We start from the raw sequence: 19,654 nt of genomic DNA on the forward strand, positions 1-19,654 counted from the left end.
TACAATATTATAACTGGAAAGGGACGTGGGTGGCACTGTGGGTAAAACCTCAGCGCCTAGGACTTGCCGATCGTATGGTCGGCAGTTCGAATCCCCACGGCGGGGTGAGCTCCCGTCATTCGGTCCCAGCTCCTGCCCACCTAGCAGTTCAAAAGCACCCTTAAGTGCAAGTAGATAAATAGGTACTGCTTTATAGCGGGAAGGTAAACGGTGTTTCCGTGTGCTGCGCTGGTGCAGGCTCGCCAGAGCAGCTTTGTCACGCTCGCCACGTGACCCAGAAGTGTCTCCGGACAGTGCTGGCCCCCGGCCTCTTAAGCGAGATGGGTGCGCAACCCCAGAGTCGGTCACGACTGGCCTGTACGGGCAGGGGTACCTTTACCTTTACCTTTATTATAATTGGACAGAACTGAAGGTCAGCTCCACACACACACACACACACACACACACACACCAAACACGCCATTTTTTCATGGAAATTAAGGACAAATTAAGAGAGAGTACATATGTCCAGATTCCACAAATTTGTTGGCTGCTGGTGAATCATATTATGGTATTAATTTGACCCAGTCACCATGTAATTTTGTCCGCTTCTCCACCCTATCCCCATATAAGGAAGTGTCTGTTCTTGTTCCACTTGTTCCCATCTGTAAATAAACTGTTTCCTTATCTATATAATAATTCTCCTACAATGAAGCCATACTTTTGCTGGGGGCCCTAATTACACCATAGTTCTTTAAGGCAAAGTAATGGCTAACCTGGCCAATGTTAACTAGGTTCTCTTCCCCTCCAGTTTAGCCCATGATAACAAAAACCTCTTGAAAGTTTATGCATTTGCAGTTACTAAAAATGTCATAGCATGCACGGAAGGCCTAACTACAGCAATAAGCCTCACTCCTTCATGGGTTTAAAATGCATCAGTTTAGGTAGGCTTAAGGTACATTTCCAAAATGCAAAATTACCTTTGTTACTGGACATGTGGCCTACTAGGAGTGTGGCAGGGCTCCTTTGCTGTTGGAAAACCATTCCACATGCAAGAGAGCTCTGCTTGACACTCCAGCAAGACACCTTCCATTGCAAAATCTAGCAGAGCAGGTAGTGTACAGCAGCCTATAATAACCATGTACACATATCACAGACAAGCACAGATCATTCCATTCCCTCTTTATCAGATCAACCCAATTGTGGGTCTAGGTGAATAATAATAATAATAATAATAATAATAATAATAATAATAATAGTATACCACGCTTCATCCCAGTGGTGTAGCGTGGGGGATGCAGGGGGGCCCGGCCGCACCGGGCACAACATCTGGGGGGTAGGGTTAGGGGGCGCAAATCCACGGGTTAGGGGGCGCAAATTACTTGCCTTGCCCCGGGTGCTGACAACCCACGCTATGCCACTGCTTCATCCCAGGGTGGTTCACAACGGAACACACAAAATGAAGAAGAAGAAGAAGAAGAAGAAGAAGAGTTTGGATTTGATATCCCGCCTTTCACTCCCCTTCAGGAGTCTCAAAGCGGCTAACATTCTCCTTTCCCTTCCTCCCCCACAACAAACACTCTGTGAGGTGAGTGGGGCTGAGAGACTTCACAGAAGTGTGACTGGCCCAAGGTCACCCAGCAGCTGCATGTGGAGGAGCGGAGACGCGAACCCGGTTCCCCAGATTAGGAGACTACCGCTCTCAACCACTACACCACACTGGTTTTGTTTTGTGTTTTGAGAATACAAAACACAAAACAAAAACAAACAAATAACCCCCCTCCCACAAACACATTTAAAATGCCATAGAATGTTCAACAGCCCCAAGCCTGGTTGAAAAGTAATATTTTTTACCAGGCGCCTAAAGATATGTAATGAAGATGCCAAGCAAGCCTCCCTGGGGAGAGCATTCCACAAGTGGGAAGCCACCACAGAAAAGGCCCGTTTGACACCCTCTGGGCCTCTTGTGAGGAAGCTACACAAATAAGGGCCTCAGATGGTGAACAAAAGGTCCAGGTTGGTTCATATGGGGAGAGGCAGTCCTTCAGGTATTGCAGTCCTGAGCCACCTAAGGCTTTATAGGTCAAAATCAGCACTTTGAATTGGGCCCAGAAACTAATTGGCAGACAGGATTGGTGTAATATGCTCAAACCGTCTTGTCCCAGTGAGCAACCTGACCACCAAATTCTGCACCACTTGAATTTTCCATACCATCTTGAGAGGCAGCCGTATGTATAATGCATTGCAGTAATCACAGTTGTCTCTAAGTGGTGTACAGGAGATCCAGTACAATAAGACTTAAAATGAGTTAAAAATAGAAAATTGGAATTCAATTAAAAAGCCTGCTTCACTCACAGCTGAACCCAAAGAGAAGTCAAACTAAACAAATGTTTGAGTCCCTGATTCACTCACATAAATCTTCAACTGATCCCTAAAATGCAGTTGCATACCCATGCGGCCACAGCTGATAGTTAAAACACACACACACACACACACACACACACACAAAGTGTGAACTATAGGAAGGCATATGAGGAAAGAAGCAGCCTTTGCCTTCAAATGAGGTTTTGTTTTCTGGCTCCAGATTCTTCCAATAATAACCCCTTCTGATAATAAACTATAGCTGGAGCAATTTGCCCAGGAGTACTGTGGCAACGTTGCAGTGCCTGAAGCCACCATATATCTCCCTGAGGAAAGAAAGATGTGGAGTTACCAGACTCTGAATCTGGAACTGGCAGCCCCTTTAAAAGTTCCCTAATTGAGACATTGGGCTTTGGGAGTCATCGCCAGGCCCTACAGGGCTATGGACCTTGTTAAACCACCCGCTGCTGGCCCTGGGAACTCTTTCTCCTATGTCCTCTGGTGTCAGAATCTGGCCAGTCACCTGCAAATTGGCTGTGCTAACTGAGATCTGCTCTCTGCTCCTAACGACCACATCCTGCCAGGGGCGAACGAAGGCATTGTGACACCCGGAGCAGGGTGGGGCGTCGCTACGTAGGGCACATGTGTGGCATCGCTATGTATGATGCATGCACTGTACATAGTTTGCCAGTGCCACCGCTTCAGCGCCATATGTACGGTGCTGGGATCCTCTGCTTGCGGCTGCAGCCGTGAACAGAGGATCCTCCACATGCCTCTGCAGCGGCGCGATGGCTGCTCACACCACTGTGGCAGGGTGAGCCCTGCAGGGTGCCTTCTTGTCACCCCCCCAGACATGGCACCCGGGGCGCACCGCCCCCTCCTGCACCCCCGTTGCAACACGACTGCACCCTGCCACCTGTTGCTGGCCACCTTCTGCTCCAAGTTGGGTCCTGCCCATCTTGGTGGGCTCTCAGCCCAGTCAGAACATGCCAGGATGATAGTAATGTCAATGGGTTGTTAGTGATATATCTCATTTTCTCCCTTTCTCCCATAACAGAGGAATAGAGAAAAGCAGGGCAATTTGTGTTTACCTTTTGGATACTGCAAGTGCTGGGCTTGGGTCTAAGATGCACCACCAACACGGCACGGTTTTAAACTGCTTTCAGTGTGTACTGCAGACATGCCTTTAGGATATACTGTAAAGTGAATCAAGAATAAGTTTTATATGAAATTGCCTTGAAAGCTTCTGTTAACTGCAGTGAGAATAACTGAAAACGAAGATTAAAGCTCAGATGTTCTGAAACGCTCTGCCACAAGTCGTTGCATGCCTCTCTTGTGAAAAGAAGAAGATCTGAGCTATTTCCTCTTCTCCTCACAACGATCTTGTCCTTCACTCCTCCTGGAGGCTCTTTGGCAATCCAGGCGTGGAGATAAAAAGACATGACATTGCAGTATCTTTGGCGGCTCCCTTTACCAAGCAACAGATCTGCAGCGGGAGGGCAGCTCCCTTGTCATTGCACAGCTAACCATACCAAGCACAGAACACTTGGACTGAAAGAAAGACACTAAATAGCAGCAATGAATTTGTATGCAGGAGAGTAACAATGTTATTTCGAAAACAGTTTTACAGCGTTGGGGGAAGTCGAGCGGTTTCCAAAGAGCTACTTACTCGTGTGTTGTGTCTCCAATGACTTTGATAAGATTCAGAATACAATAATAGCAATCAGGAGTGTAGCCAAGGAATGCAGTGCACTAGAGAAAATACAGCAAAGGGAATCTGTGTCAGTGGATTTCTTTCTGAGAAGGGCAAACCCTTCCTCCTTGTCCAGAGATTCTTTGTGCAGCTCTTTGAACTAGGAAAGCCCCACAGATTGGGTGCATGTTGCTTATATGCTGTTAAAGAGACAGCCTTCACAAGATACTCATTCACGTTCTGCATTCAACACGCAAGCCATCTGTATATGGGATACACAAATATGTACTGTGCATTGGTGCCATTTAAGTGCAGCTGCCATGTGGGTGCCTGCCTGCTCTGTGCATCACACTATTCCTTATTTGGTGGTACCGTCTGTCTGGCAACACCTCCTAAGTCAGGCCCACACAATCATTCACAGCAACCATGAATCCTTAAGCCATGCACTATAGCAGCTTTCTTAAATCACTATATGCTTCCAGCAGTTTCCGCCAGGGCATCTGGTAGCCAGTGGTCAATGAAAAGGTGTGTTTCAATCTTCTATGTTTTTAATCAGAACTGGACATGCAAATGGAAATGTTAAGACTCTGCAGTAATAATAAGCTAACAACTCTGGATAGACAATCTCCTCAAACTCTCAATCCACAGAGCCCATTCTTGAATTCTTCAATGCTTACATAGCCTCTGTCTTAAAAGGGGGATTTGTGATCAGATTGTCATCAAAACTGAGACAAATGGGGGAAAGAATGAGCACTGGAAGCTGCCTTGCACCAAGGCAGACCACTGCTCCATCTTGCTAAATGCTGCCTACATTGTCTGGCAGCTGCTCCTGTCTGGAGAATTGAACCTGAGGCGTGCTCTCCTACTGAGCTAGGCGGATAAGAAGCAGGTGAAAAATCATTGACGTAATCTGTGCTAATGTCTTCTTCTTGTGTGTACTAATGGCCTTGAAATGGCAGAATAGCATGATGTATGTCAGGACATAGCAGAATTCCCCCAGCAGGGGCCTGGGAATCTAGGAAGCAGGTTGATATGGTCCCATAACAGCTTCATTCAGGTTGCAGCCAGGTGAGCGGATCAAACTCCAGGAACACAGCTCACCAAAAAGTGGGCAAGGAAGGCTATGAGTCAGGGGTCCCTTGAGACATCCTTTTTATTGTGCATTCATCATTATATCATGCTCATGATGATATTGGAGCAGTTATATGCAACTGCACTTTCAATACAACTTGCAGCTGGAAACGTTTTGGGGTACCGTAGTTATACTGCTTCTATTGCAATAGGTGCCTGTCCTGTTGTCTCTTGTTAAAATCTCATAACTTTTTATATGGTAAATGATGTTCTCTCTCCCCCCCCCCTGCCATTTTTAATGCATTATAGTGCAAGAGCACCTTAGCAATGTACCAGATTGTAACTGCTTTTTGTGGTGTAGCCGCTTCCATATACTGTTGATGATGGATACTGGCATTCCTTTGGTTTTTGGGTCTGGAGATGAGTGATGATTTAGCACAGCCATCATATAACCTGAACAGGGAACACTTAAAAAGCACCAAAACGAAAGTCCAGTAGCATGGCATCTTAGCACAACTAACTTGCACTCAGAAAAAAGGGGGTGAATGGGGGAGGGCAGGAACAAAGAACCTTGAATATGGGGTGGGGAGTTCACGTGTGGATGCAATAATGCAGGAACACCAGAGAGCATCACAGAGCAACTGATAAAGTGGGGTGGAATTCAAGTGCACTACAAATGCATCAACAACATGCTGCTGCATACTTCCAAAATAAAATAGCCATCTGAATAGGCGCAGAGCTGAAGAAAGGTTAGGCAGATTGTGACAGAGAAGTCTAACTTGCTGGCTGCAGCCAGGTCTGAGAGCAGCGTGCCTTGGAAGGACTTATAAAATATTCCCAGGCAGCCAGAAGGTAGTTTTCTAGATGCTGGTATATCCCATTATATGAAACTGTTGCTCCTAAAGTCTGGCCTTAAGTCAGTATGGCCTGATCAAAGGCATTCTAGAATAGGGGAGGAACTGCCTAACAAAATATTAAAGACGTTAGCATTTAACTTTGAAAAGAAGAGGAACATGGAACTATGAACTCATTGCCCAGATACAGCAAGAGAAAACTGAAAGCAGAACAGATTCCCATCTGCAGAACTGCTCATTCCCAGTGCAAAAGGGAATACTGCACACCCTGATAAAGAGATTATTGTCCGCGCTACCAAGTTTGAGGTGGAGGGAGGTGGATACTAGATGACTTGAATCTTTCCAGGCATTCTCTTTTGCTCTAGTATGTAATGGACATGCACTGGCTGAAAGTACTGAGCATCCTTTGGGAGGGGGGCGGAAAGAGGGGGAATGTGAGAACAGAAATTGCCTGCTGCTGCTCTCAAACATGTCTGAATTGGTTCTACTGTGGTTAAGGTGTTGGTAAGTGTACATTCAAATGGTAGAGTTGTCTATCAAAAGCCACACAAGAAAACATCTGCTCACGCAGAGGGGCTTCCAAAGCATTTTCTGGGAATGCAGGGCCACTTAGAAGTCTGGGGTGTTGTGCAGCAGGAGCGGGTGAAAATCAGAGGCAGCTAATGGTAGGCAGGAGGGGGCAGGAAACCCCTATTGCCAGAATGGCCTTCTGCTCACATAACTTGGGATACAACCCATAACCATCATAATTTATACCACTTAGAGAATACTACTGCAGATAGTGCAGTACAGACACAACTAAAAATCACCAAGCCCTTCCTATAGACTTACAATCTCAAATCACAACAAACCATTCCACTTTATGGTATGTAAGCAAGTATGGCATCGTGCTTGGAGCCCTAAGCACAAACTGGTGGTTATTTGGAAGTAACCCTCTTTGAAATCAATGAGATCTACTTTCAAACGAATATGTTCAGGACTTTGGTCACAAGCCATTTGTCTGACTGACGACAATGTTTGTTTCATCTCGCCTCTCTAATGGATGCAGTTTTTTGTTTTGTTTTTTTAATTCGTGTTGCTTCACGGGAATCCTTACTCTGAAACAGGCTGATTCATACTATCCTTTGAAGGTTTCTTTGTTATGCTTTACTGTATTGTTGCATTTAGGGCTGCTTTCTTGGCCAGCGCTAATAATGGTCATTAAGGACAAAGCCGGGGCTTGTTTCTCAAAAGAAGTAAAATAAGGCCATGCCTTCTTGACAGGTATTAAATACATTGATATTTTGGGGAAATCTTGTGCCTTATCCAAAACCTCTATCTCAAAATTATGTTTGTGTCTACCGCACAGGGTCAATAGATGAAGCGTGACTGTAGACCTTAATTATTCAAGGGAGGCGATGGCATTGATTGTTGTTGCAAGTGTACAAAGAGGTCTTTGGCATCAAAAAGAACCACCTACAGTAAATGGAAATTATCTAAAGATAAAAAGGGCACTGTTAATTTTCTCTTAAGGCGGAAAAAATAGCAGAGTAAATCAATGCCTGACAAATGAAGAAGAAGAAGAAGAAGAAGAAGAAGAAGAAGAAGAAGAAGAAGAAGAAGAAGAAGAAGAAGACGACGACGACAAGTGAGCTGCTGGCAGTGAGAGCCAATAGGAGTTTTACGATAATATCTGACCAAGTTCTTCTTCGGTAGGTCATTCAGTCTCCTGCTGATTAAACCTTTCCATTACACTTCCCCCTCATGGCTTCTGTGTTTTGTATATCTCTGCTATAAACATGAGCCAGCATTTACTGAAGAGGCAACATAAAGGTAATATAGATAAGTGATCCCCAGACTATGATTAAAGGAGTTTGTTCATTTTCTGTGGGAGAACCGCTGCAGCTCAGAGGCAGAGAAACTGTTTTGAACGCAGAAAGTTCCTGGTTCAATTCTCCCCTCCCCAAAAATGTATTTGTTAAACATTTCTAAACAATAAATCAATTCCAACCCGACACTATTGCAGTGTGATTTAACGACAGTGTACACACAAACGCGAAATCTATTTTCCTGTTGCAATGCAACTATCACTAAGCAACACAATCCGCAGGCAAATTCACAGGCAGGTAACCCTTCCTCATTATCCTATGGTGTGCTGTAGGCAGGTGAGGATCTATGAAGTTATTGCTGCAACTGGATCTTATCAGATCTGTCATGTTTTGCAGTGCCTGGTGATACACCAAATGCTCAGTCCAAACAGTACTTATCTACCCCTCCCAAGAGGGCCCACCAACTGACCTCCAACATTTAGCAATTTTCATTCTAACCACTGCCAGAAGTACCACAACCAGTTCTGCATGTTCAGGTTCAGTTCTTAGCATCTTGAGGCAAGGTTGGGAAAGACTCCTGCCTGAAGCCCTGAGTTGTAGCTGTCAGTCAGTGTGGACCAGGAGTTCCCAAACTGTGGTGCACAAGTTCCCTTCCGGTGGTCTGTGATGTGCCAGTATTAAATATACATACTGATTTTTAATTGTATTTTTATTGCTTCTTTTATTTTTTACCTTGCATTTGACTGCATTATCAGTTGCATCCTATGGGATTCAATTTGTAATGCAAGGAAATATTATATAAGAAATAAAAGGAGCAATAAAAATACAGTTAAAAAGAACACAGCACCTAGCACAGCACATTACAGCTGCATTAAATGGTCTACCAAGACCCTCAGCAATCTTCAAGGCATCCAGGAGAGAGAGAAAAAATGGGAACTACTGGTTCCCAAACAATTCTGAGCTAGATGCATCAATCATCTGACCTGGGCCACAGTCACATACATTAAAAGTAGTATCATACTACTATAAACAGTCATGGTTTCTACAAAGAATTCTGGGAGCCGTTGTTTGTTATGGGTGCTGAAACTTGTTAGGAGACCTCTATTCCCCTCCCAGAGCTACAATTCCCACAGTGGTTTAAGTGCTGAGAGATGTTAGGAGACACTTATTCCCCAGACTTACAGTTCTGGAGATTGATTTAACATAGGGAACTATGGAAACTGTAGCTCTGGAAGGGGGAAATGTTCTTCTAAGAAGTCTCAGCAGCCATAACAAACCATGGCTCCCAGAGTTCTTTGAGTTGCTTCAAGTGATATCATGGTGCTTTAAATGTATGGTGTGAATGTGGCCTTGGTATAAGTAAGGCAGCTTCTAATGCTCCTATATTCTCTTCACCATTCCTTTCTGCGCTGACACGTTCCAGCCAAACAAAAGTGCTCAGCAAGGGCACAGGCTGGGGCAAAGCCTAAGAAAAGTCCCTGGCATTTGTCCCCCCGCATGTGAGGTTCCCCAGTCCTTTGATAAGAGATAATATATCCTGTTAATTTCTTAGACACTATGACCTCAGACTTTGCCCAGGTATTTAACAGCCACATCTGCTGTCTAGAAACCAGAGTTTCAAATTACACTACTGGAGCAAGCCTTGTTATTTTTCCAGGGCTAAGGCAATTTCTGGATGGGGCTATGTGACAGCAATACGGTTCCTTTAATCATGTGGGTTGTCCGTTTAGCTTTGTAAACAAAACTGTAATAAGAGTAATAAAAAAAGGTTACGACACAACAGTATTTCAGAGTTTACTGCCAGGTAGAAATGGAAAGAGGTGGAAGATCATAAGAACATTTTCTGTTGGTTTTTTTTTATTATTGTCTTAAAACCAACAGAACTTTCTTTTTTAACTGAGACGCCGCAGATCATGCAGACCTTTCTGTGCAAACACTAGCTTCTATTAAATTAAATTAAATGGCGAAATGTAGCTTTCTTTTGTGTCTTAGTATCACTTCCAAGAGCAGTAAGTGAAGCGGGTGGGGGAGATGAACTGGCAACAAAAGAGAATAAATAAAAATCCCTGTGCAAAGAGTGGGCATGATCCATGCACAGCTAAACATGATTGAATCCCACCCCATTGCTATCAGGGGGACAGATTTAAACATGTCCTGAAATCCAATTACACTTAAAAGTATTTCATGTAGACTGGATCATTTCACGCTCTGCCAGTTCAAACTCCATGGTAAATCCAGCATCTACATTGCTCCTGAAAATGGCCATGCAATGAAAACAAATGTTTTGAAAGTCACACCCTTTTTGTTTCCCTTTATTTTAACTGCCTTCTTCTGTTTTATCTTTTTTTCTCAATTGCCTTCCTCTTTGATTTCCTTACTGATTTCAGTGGAAACTCGTCCTGTCTCCTGCTGCCTTTGCTGCAAGCTGCTGTTTTTCACCCAGGTGGCATTAAATCTGCAGGCAACATACCACTCCCACTGCCAGATTTCTGAGTCCCCATGTAAAATAAAGGCAAAGAACAAAAGAAGAAATGCTTCCTTATTCATTTTTATTTTAATGTTAAAATGAATTGTTTCAATGTTAAAACGAACATGGGTGCATTGTTAACATGATTGTACACCCTACCACTGTGTCAAGATTTGATGCCTTACTTGCTTCTCATCCAAAACTCACCCATAAATCAAGAGGCAATAAATTGCAAATAACCTCCAGTCAATGTTTTCCTGTAAAACCCTGACTGTAGTTTGTATTCCGATGTATTTCTTCTGCTCTTAACTAAACAAAGAGATCAAGGCAGGTGGAAATTTGCCATTAGCTTCAAAGAGCAGAGTAAGGTGAAAAAGAAGTATCCGTGTTTACCTGTTATCTTCTCTACTACCTTGGCATTTGTTATCTCAGTGTGAGTCTGTGTGTTTATGCTGTAATTATGACTCATAAAAAGTCCCTCTGGGTTTATTTAGATGTGGAATCTACAAGAGTGTAGTAATGTGTGGGAAGGAAAGCCTGGCAGCCATGTTCAAAGCAGAAAACCGACCTGCCTCTCCCCAAGGAGATAGCCCCACCCTGTTTAAACACCACCTTTTCTTTCTCTTCTGCTTTTAACCCATGAAGAACCACAAAGAGAATGTATAAATGGGCTTTCTGCCTTCCTTCTCTATACTGAATTTATAAGGATGGTGTCTTGGTCAGACACAGTTGGCAAAACAGCTTAAGGTACTCCTATCACCTGTGCATTCAACGGCCGAATCCTAGCGTGCCCCCAAACTGCAGACATTCTGCAAAGAGTATCCTAACAGGAGTTATTATTCCAGGGCCCATCACCTTTTTTTTTTTTACTAGGAGCACCTCCACTCAATCAATTGCCTTGATTAAGCTAGTGGTGCAGCAATGAAACTGCTAGCACATTTGCAAAGCTAAGCAGGGTCCAGTATGGTTTCAAACTGGATGGGGGACCATGTGTTGAGATTCATGCATTGCAGGGGGGTGGGCTAGATGACCCTCCAGATCACTTCCAACTCTATGATCCTATGTATTGATTAGCTTATTTGACCATTTACAGCACATCAACACTACCAGACATCAACTGAGAACATCATCATCTAAAGCTGTACTGAAAAGGAACACTACATAGAGTGGAGCTTTATGCCAGCACCTATATAAGACTATGCTGCCTTTGTTGATCCAGGTAGACATCTCCCCAATTGGCTATTTGGCCTTGCAGTGACCAACACAGTCCCCATTGCAAATGTGGGTGTTGAGTATGCTGAAGCAGGGTTCCTGCTTCTCAAACTTTGTCTGGATGTGCCCTTTGAAATTATGCATCCCTGTACGAAGAGGCCTTGTGTGTAGTGTGGGCTTGCATAAATCTCACATGAATCTCTGCTCTTTTTTCTTAGAGTTTCAAGAAGATCAGAAAGATCAACTTACGCAGAAGTTTAGCCTTGAACCAAAATTCAAATCAAAGAGAATTTTTAAGGATATGCATATTATGGAAGAACAAGAGGGAAAATCCATAAGTAGCTTTAATATTTCAAGAGATGCGTTAACCATAATTTTATAACTTCTGCGAGACAGCTTTTTAAGTATAAGCAAAGAAAATATTCTTGTTCATTCTCTAGAAATTGGGGTTCTGCATAAAATAAGAATATCAACTGAAACACATCAAAAAGCCCTGCAACATGCACAAACAGCCTAAAGCAGGGGCTGGCAATCTCAGGCCCAGGGGCCAGATAGGGCCATCTAAATAGCTTTATACAGCCCTTGGCACTCTTCCTTCTCCAGGCCACATCCCTCACCAGCACCAGTCTGGAGTGTGTCCTCAACATGAGATGGTGCCGCTTGCTTGTGTAGAACCTCTGGCTTTTGGATGGATGGAATGTAGCCTACTGATTTAACGGAAGAGTCACCTCTATTGGTCCACTGACATTTGCCTCTGGCTCCGCCCACCAGTAACAGGAGCTCCTCTTCCAGGACTGTTGACTAGAACAGGATGTGACTAAAAAAGGTTCCTCACTGGACATAAAGGAGTTTTGGGGAATCCCTAGCCTGCAGGTGTAATTGGGTGCTCCAAGCCTCAGAGGTTGGCCCACTCAGACACTTTTGGTGAGACATGCCCACCTTTGCCACTCTTGATGTCAAGGTGCAGGAAAGTTCAAGGTGTGGTGACTGCAAAGGAATTGTTTGGGTGTTCCTCTTCAACCAAGCCTTGGGCTGATTAATATTCTATAGCCTATTAAATGTGTTTGTGGGAGAGGGGGCTATTTTTTGTTTGTTTGTTTGAACTATTTATTTGTGTTTTTATCTTGTATTCATCTTTTGATGAAGGGCAGTATATAAATCATCTATCATCTATCTATCTATCATCTATCTATCTATCTATCTATCATCTATCTATCTATCTATCTATCTATCTATCTATCTATCTATCTATCTATCGATTGATCGATCTATCCTCTCTATCTATCATCTATCTATCTACTTTATATAAATTCTATAAAACTACAAAGCATTCACAGCATAGATCCAAGGTTTGAAGTATACGAGGCCAGAATATTACCCTAGTTATGCAGGAGGACCGTGGTTGGCCTGTGTGCCGAAACCATTAATTCCACTTCACTAAGAGCCCAAGTTAACCTCACATGCAGAGGGAAACGCATGTTGTGTGACTTGAGGAGAGAATTAGAGTGGGAATGTGGGTGGTGTGGAAAGGGTTAATCACCTGCTCCCCACACCACTTCTCTGCTTCAGTTTGCCCTCTTCCTAAGCAGATTTTCTATAACAAATGTGGCTGTCAGAGTTATGCTCCACACGGTTCTGTGTAATGTTTCATTATCCCCCAAATATATTCCTAGAAAAGCTAGCTGTCCAGTAATATAATGCCTCCAGCCTTCCTTGGCAGTCTGGGCGTTGATTCATTTCTAAATTGAATTTGTTCCAATTCAGCAAGAGTGAATTTCTTACCCTGTTTGTCTCTATGAAAGTACATATGTAATGTAATCCAACCATCTCCATTATTATCATGCACATAACTTTATTTATTCACAATTAAACACCCTACTTTGCACTTATAATTGTTGCAAAGGGCCAGTGAAATTATAGGTTTGTTTACAAATGTGCTTGATTTGACTTCCATCTTTCATTTGAGTCTCTTAATGGAATTTTGCGTTCTAATCCTATCCTTTTAATTTTGCGAAAGCTGTAGCAATATACTCCATTCCTGCATCCAGGTCATCTAAAAGTGAATAGTGGTCCCTATGAAATAGCACTTGTGTAAGTGGGTGGTGCTGTGGGTTAAACCACAGGGCCTAGGACTTGCCGATCAGAAGGTCATCGGTTCGAATCCCCACAACGGGGTGAGCTCTGTTGTTCAGTCCCTGCTCCTGCCAACCTAGCAGTTCGAAAGCATGTCAAAGTGCAAGTAGATAAATAGGTACTGCTCCAGCGGGAAGGTAAACAGCGTTTCCGAGCACTGCTCTGGTTTCGCCAGAAGCAGCTTAGTCATGCTGGCCACATGACCCAGAAGCTGTACACCGGCTCCCTCGGCCAATAAAGCGAGATGAGCACCGCAACCCCAGAGTTGGCCATGACTGGACCTAATAGTCCAGTCTCCCCTTTACCTTTTTACCTGAACCCAAACTGTTGAAACCTTATGGGTAGGTTAGAAACCAACTGAGTTTCTGGATGATGGGAAACCTCCTGTTTGAAACCTGTTTGTAAAGGCTAAAGAGTAAACCCTAGACAAATCTAGAGTGGAGTCCCAAAAATGGTTCGATGGCGCCTTACACGCCTCCTTCCAGCAACTCCTGTAGCCAAGCTGGTGCCAAACATATTGTTCTGCTTTCTGTTGAACCACACCAGTGAGGCTGAGAGTGGGGTCTTGTCATCTGGGCAGCTCAGGACTGCCATATACACTGCCCAGGCTTGTGCCCCAGGGGGGTCACTTCGGTGCTGCTAACACAGCAGTTTGATTTCATTCCTGGAGGTGCACTCTGTTGTCTCTCAAGACAGACAGATGCCAACAAATTGTTTTCATACAAAGATGTCTCTATTGATTTTCACTCAGTATAGCCAAGTGGTGTAAAACATAATTTAAACCATCAAATATGATTAAAACTACATAAAATATACAACATCATATAGCGGAAAGAAATGAGTGGGCAGGTGATCAATAGTCTGTAAATGCTCGGGTGAATTAAAAAGAAGTCTTCAGTTGCTGGCAGAAACACACCAAAAAAGGTTCCTGCTGGATCAGCCAGAGAACATCAGATCATTAAGGAGAGACTGCCCTATAAAACGCTACAAAGAACAACCTTCTCCTGGTTTTGCACCTATTTATTGTATACCACATTTTTAACCAAGGAGATGAAAGTGGCGTACATGGTTCTTCCGCTCCTTATTTAACCCCCACAACAACCCTGTGAGGTAGGTTAGGCTGAGAGGCAGTAATTGGCTCAAGATCATCCAGTGAGCTACATGGCTAAGTGGGGATTTGAACTAGGGTCTCCCAAGTCCTGGTCCGGCACTCTAACCACTACGCCAGAAGAGCCCAGTAAAATTACTGTAGGGGGAAAATGTACCTACCAAACTGCTTGACTTGTCCATTAACTTTCTTGTTAAAATCCCTTCTCTAAATCTGGCATCAGCTGGAAACTGGCAAAGCTTTTCTTTTTACTGCATCAAGTTGAGTGAGGTAACTTCCATGCTTTGGATATAACACTCAATCAAACAGCGTCATACAGTAGGCCCGCCATTGAGCAGGGGTTTCGTTCTTTTTTGTGTAAATTGTGTGTAAATTGCAGGCTTGCTGTAATTCTTTGCAGAACATTCAAATTTAATTTGTGTTCAGAAGGAAGGCCCAGATTCTTTTCAACTGAGCTAGCTATTCTGAACTAATTACCCTCAATCTTTATTCTTATGCATTTGGCTTTTCACTCTTAGGACACCCTGTGCCACAACACTTGATAAGCAAGCATAAGACACTGAGAAGCCTTAAGGGTGGGTTGCTAGTACTGTAATGGATTTAGGGTATGGCAGAATGTACAGAAGGGAAAGGAGGAGGTGGGGGTCATAAAGAGAATGATTTAAAAAAACTGCCTGTAGTGCATCCACAGTGTGATTGTGGAAAGCCATGTTCTCAACAGTTTGCTTACGTTTACTTGATTTCAAGATGTGTATGTCCTCCTTTAAGCTTGTAAAGCGCAACACTGCTTACTACTTCTGCAACTGATCCACAAGGACACCAGTAGTTTTGACACCATTCATCTGAAACTGGCCTATCCTTATTTTTGCTGCAGTTGGGGAAACAAATTAGTAATGCAGGAACTCTTATACTGGAAAAAGCTCAACACTTCTGGCAAAGGCCCTGAGAAAGTTTTGTCTTTGGCTTGGAATATTCAAAACTATTTGATAGAAATGTGACCCTTTCTCCAAACTTTCTAAGATCCAGAACAACAGACTTCTAAGTTTGGGTCCTCCAAAGTAGAAAATCTCTCATGATTACAGAAGCTTTAAACATGACTGTTCTAAACTTTTTTTTTAAATTAAATGCAATACTGCTGTTATTTTCGTTACGCTCTGAGAAAATAAAAACTTATTTGTTTAATGAAAACTTAATTGAAGAGCTTTGCAAAATGAATGCATCTGCCAAGTGATATTCTTAGCTCCCTGTTTTCCCCTTATTTTGTAATGTGTTTCCTGATAAATTCTTGGCTTGTTCCCATTTTCTGTGAGGCTTTTCTTTTTTGGCCTATTGAACTAACGCGTTTAAAGTCATGAATAGAGCCAGAACTATGTCACATGAGGGTCACAGATTCCATAGCTTCCTGTTTATTTGTAAAAGGGTTGTGGAGGTTATTCCCAGAAACTTAATTAGGAAAAAGAGGCAGCTGGGGGTAAAGTTAACTTATTTTCAGAAGAAGAAATCTAAAACATGAACATGCAGCCCCTTTGTATCCCAAAGTCACAAATACCATTCAGAATAAAGGAATCAGGTTAGATGTGGTTGTGGAACTTGCTTCTCATGAATGGTGTAGAATCTCCTTCCTTTATGACTGCCAAAGAAAAAATGGATTGGCATCTATTGGATATATGTTATCCTATGAATTGAACAGATGACTATGGGTAAACCACTGGGAATATCTTTTGCACAGGTCTCGTTTCAAAAGAAATAGGAACTATGCAAGTGTATGCTGCTCCCATTCATTTAAATGAGGGGTTTTGCAGGAGAACGTCCAGCTGGACTGTTCCCAAGAGGATCCTTTGCAATCCAGTGACTTGAATTGGTTGACTTAATCAAGTAGTCTAAGCAAAACAGATGGTGTCATCGTTACATCTGAATTAGCAATTCCCCCCCCCACACAATCCTTTTGTTCCCTAGCCAAAGCAGCATACCAGATCCTAAAGCCATTTGATAGATTTGTAAAAGGCTATCTTTCCTCAAGAAGTTGGTGTGTGTATGTAAAAATACTAAACACAATATTGATTGAGTTCAAGTATTTGAAAGAGATTCTGTTGATTTACTGAAGGGACCTGTAAATCCTTGTTCCCCATCATTCCCCCTTCCCAAACTAGCTGGGAGATGGGGTCCCTCAGCATTGATGGTGGAGCCTCCCAGGCTGCTGGGATTAGATTAGATTCATTCAGTTTATGTATTGCTTCACAAAAAAAGGGTCCCCAAAGAGATTTACAGGGACAGGATAAAAACCATTGGGACACAATAAAAAATCATTGGGAAACTTTTAATATTCATGATGTGAGTGCCCTGTCAGAAATTCCTCAGGAATTCATGGCTTCCATTGGTCTCTCCTAAGAAGATGCCCTTGACACTACTCTTTCATCCATACCGTTTGCGCTAGGCACCATGTTATCACCCTGTTTATTTTTAATCGGTCTTTTAATTAGCAGTAAAACACTTTTCTTGCTCTCTCTCTCTCTATCTCTAATATTAGTGGAACACCACTTAAATGAGTGTTATAGCAGTATAACAGAAAAATGCTAATTTAGAAAATGCTTTTTTAAAAAACCATTTCACACACACATGTATATGCTTCCATACTACCTACCAATCTATCTGTGTGTGTGAGAGAGAGAGAAGTGGTGAAAGTGTTTTGGTGTTAATAAAAAGATCAATGTATACTTCTTGATGCTTCGGTTGATGAAGATGACCTCACTGAAGAGGTCACTGAAGACCACATATCACCCACCTGGAAGCAACATCAATCTGTTATTGAAATATATATATAATTTTTTTAAATATTGTTCAGTAGCACCTTAGAGACCAACTACAGTAAGTTTGTTCTTGGTATGAGCTTTCGTGTGCATGCACATTTCTTCAGATACACAGAAGAAGTGTGTATCTGAAGAAGTGTGCATGCACACGAAAGCTCATGCTCATACCAAGAACAAACTTAGTTGGTCTCCAAGGTGCTACTGAACATATATATATATATATTTCTACTGCATCAGACCAACATGGCTACCTGCCTCTGCTACTATTTTTATTTTTGGTGCTCAATAAAACAAAAGTGATCTGGGTGTGGTGGAACTTTCAGTAATTTTGTTGTCATGAAAAGATCACTATCAGGTTCATTTTAGGCTTCTGGAGCCTCTCCAGGGATAGAGTACCAACTAGCATGGTCCCTCCTAATGGACTCATGTATCCAAGTGGTTTCCTGACAAATCTTAGGGATTTCCCTGTCACTTAATTTTGTTGAAGGCCTTTAGAACACAAAAATAGACTGAGGCATTGGCACGATTGCTCCTGACCACCCTCTCTTATGTAGGAGAGCCAAGTAAATTCCCTGGTTCTATGAGGAGCTTGGGGTGATGAAACAAATGGAACAACATATAGAGTGATATTGGTGGAAAACTCAGGATGAGCCTGATCAAACATGGTCTAGAGCCCATTTAGGGCTCAATCTGTGGCACTGGTAGTGATGAAGACATTTTTGTTCTCCACCACCATTGTCTCTGCACAGAGTTGGGTGGTCAGGGGCCTATTGCACCCAGGCCCACAAGATGGTAATGAGGTCTATTCAATAGCCTGCTAAGGTTACCAGATTTTTTTCAAAGAATCCGGGGACACTTTTTAAAAAAGAAAAGAAAAAAAGTTACTTAAAAAGTTATTTTTTAAAAAAATTAAGAAGTAATATCTTTTCTTCTGTGGTCTCCTCTGTTGCGCAGCCTTCCTCTGGGCTCTGGCCTGATCTCTTGGAGCTCTAGCCACCGTGGAGTAGGCTTGGGTTGGGCCTGGGCTGGCCACATGTCCTTGCCCGCCCAGTGCTCTCCTACCTCTCCTCCTCAGCGGCGGCGGTGCAGCAAGGTCAGGGCTTCCCCCTTTCTTCTCCTTCCTCTTTCTCTCTCTTCCTTCTCCTTCTCCTCCCCCTCCCTGAGTCGGCTCTGGGGTTTTTACTGGCCCCGGAGCACCGCTGGGCATTGGGCCAGGTGCTCTTGCTCCCAGCTCGATTTGGCTCATGGTGGGGGGGGGTAGTGGTTCCCCCAGTTGACGCGCCGGGCATTCCGTTTCCCCTCAGCAGTGGCAGCGGCAGTCTCTCTTTTTTTTCCCAAATACATTTTTATTAACATTATATACATAACAAGCATACAAACAGATACAAACAAATACAAAAGAAAAAATTACAACAAGAAAAAAATAAAAATATACAAGCCAAACTTTTTTCCTCTCTCTAACTATACAAAGAGAGATTAATCCGGCTACTTCACAAAAAAGGAGGAAAAACAAAAACAAAAACAAAAAAACTCCAATGAGTTAAACATGACAGTGGCAGCGGCAGTCTCAGCAGCCCGGAGCCAGCCTGGTAGCGCAGTTGGCTCTGGCTGGCTTCAGGAGCTGCTCACTGCTGTGGCACCCACCATTTTGCCTTGCTGGAAGTCCCCATATGATGTGTCTTGTGCCGTTGAACCAATCATGCAACATTCATTCCCTACTAATAAATCTACAACACTCAAAATACAAATCCAGGGACATTAAATGAAACCCGGGGACATTCTGGGGACAGATTTTGTCCGGGGACAGATTTGTAAATCCGGGGACTGTCCCGGAAAACGGGGACATCTGGTAACCACATGCTGTGACCAAAGTGCAATAAGCCTTTCAGCCAAAATGATCATAGTCTTGGATGCCATAAGAACACAAACCATGGTTATTGCAGATCTAGGTTTCACAGCTTGCTCTTAACTTATCCAGTTGTTATGGATATTTTTCAGTTTGTGGATCTTGAGGACGTGCACAGAACTGTTGGAGAAGTGAGACAGATCCCATGATGTGTATGCCCTTGCCCTTCATGGTATATAAAAGCCATCAAGGGGCAACCCGCTAAATAGGTAGTGGGGATGGTGAATACCTTTCTGCAAGGAGCAGCTGTTCCAC

The sequence above is a fragment of the Podarcis melisellensis genome (assembly GCF_964234715.1).
Source record: "Podarcis melisellensis genome assembly, chromosome: 3".
NCBI classification, from domain to species: domain Eukaryota; kingdom Metazoa; phylum Chordata; class Lepidosauria; order Squamata; family Lacertidae; genus Podarcis; species Podarcis melisellensis.